Below are 1,585 nucleotides of genomic sequence, written 5' to 3'. Positions count from 1 at the left end.
CTGGCCCTCATAACCAATGAGTTTGACACCCCTGGTATAGATGGTACTCTCTATCTGGGGCAAGCGATGCTCTGTATTCTTGGTGTTTGTGCGGGGGGGGGGCACAGCGGGAGGGCTTCTAGTGTCCTGGCCCCACTGATGGACCTCCTGATGGCACCTGTATTTTTTGGGCCACTGTGTGACACAGAGGGTTGGACTGGATGGGACATTGGCCTGATCCAACATGGCTTTTCTTATGATGTCTGGGGCAGTGATGCTCTGTATTCTTGGTACTTGGGGGGGGGGGCACAGTGGGAGGGCTTCTAGTGTCCTGGCCCCACTGGTGGACCTCCTGATGGCACCTGTTTTTTTGCGCCACTGTGTGACACAGAGTGTTGGACTGAATGGGCCATTGGCCTGATCCAACATGGCTTCTCTTACGTTCTCTGTATTCTTGGTGCTTGGGAGGGGCAACAGTGGGAAGGCTTCTAGTGTCTTATGTTCTTATGTCTGGGGCAGGGATGCTCTGTATTCTTGGTGCTGGGTGGGGGGCACAGTGGAGGGCTTCTAATGTCCTGGCCCCACTGATGGCCCTCCTGATGGGACCTGGGTTTTTTGGCCACTTTGTGACACACAGCGTGTTGGACTGGATGGGCCACTGGCCTGATCCAACTTGGCTTCTCTTATGATCTTCTGTCTGGGGCAGTGATGCTCTGTATTCTTGTGCCTGAGGGGGGCAACAGGCGTAGGGCTTCTAGAACTTTTTTGTTTCTTTTGTAACTACAGAGTAAATGTTAAGCTTGTAATTTTATGTGTATTTGTTGCAGATCAAAGCAGAAGTCACTTATTTATAGCTCTTTATATTTTCCTCCTCCTCCTCCTTCTTCCCCCTTATCTTTTTTTTCACCTTTTCCTTGTTCTTTTTGGCTTTTGTATTTTTAGTTCTAGTCCCTTTTTTGAGATTGCGTTAGTTTTTCTCTTTTGGTTTTAAAAAAGAAAAGGATGCGGACAGAATGAAGCGGGTGGGGAGGGACGGTGGCTCAGTGGTAGAGCATCTGCTTGGGAAGCAGAAGGTCCCAGGTTCAGTCCCCGGCATCTCCAAAAAAGGGTCCAGGCAAATAGGTGTGAAAAACCTCAGCTTGAGCCCCTGGAGAGCCGCTGCCAGTCTGAGAAGACTGGCTCACTGGTAGAGCATCTGCTTGGTAAGCAGAAAAGTCCCAAGCTCAATCCCCGGCATCTCCAACTAAAAAGGGTCCAGGCAAATAGGCGTAAGAAACCTTAGCTTGAGAACCTGGAGAGCCATGAATGGGGTTGTGGCTCAGTGGTAGAGCATCTGCTTGGGAAGCAGAAGGTCCCAGGTTCAATCCCTGGCATCTCCAAAAAAGGGTCCAGGCAAATAGGTGTGAAAAACCTCAGCTTGAGACCCTGGAGAGCCGCTGCCAGTCTGAGAAGACAATACTGACTTTGATGGACCAAGGGTCTGGTTCAGTATAAGGCAGCTTCATTTGTCCATATGGGTGCAGAGGAGAGCGATGAGAATGGTCAGGGGCCTGGCGACCAAGCCGTGCGAGGAAAGGGACTTGGGAACGCTCAGTCTGGAGAAGAG

The 1,585-nt window shown here is 50.8% G+C and overlaps 1 non-coding gene across 1 annotated transcript; it reads left to right on the top strand.

The window, feature by feature from the left end:
* The first annotated feature begins 1,286 nt into the window (after positions 1 to 1,286).
* TRNAP-GGG (transfer RNA proline (anticodon GGG)) lies at positions 1,287 to 1,358 on the top strand. The gene has a single exon. It is a non-coding gene; the product is annotated as a tRNA-Pro (tRNA).
* Positions 1,359 to 1,585: the final 227 nt, after the last annotated feature.

The sequence above is a fragment of the Heteronotia binoei genome, chromosome 6 (assembly GCF_032191835.1).
Source record: "Heteronotia binoei isolate CCM8104 ecotype False Entrance Well chromosome 6, APGP_CSIRO_Hbin_v1, whole genome shotgun sequence".
NCBI classification, from domain to species: Eukaryota; Metazoa; Chordata; class Lepidosauria; order Squamata; family Gekkonidae; genus Heteronotia; species Heteronotia binoei.
The sequence above is the reverse complement of the archived record's forward strand: the minus strand, read 5'-3'. Positions and strand labels throughout refer to the sequence as shown.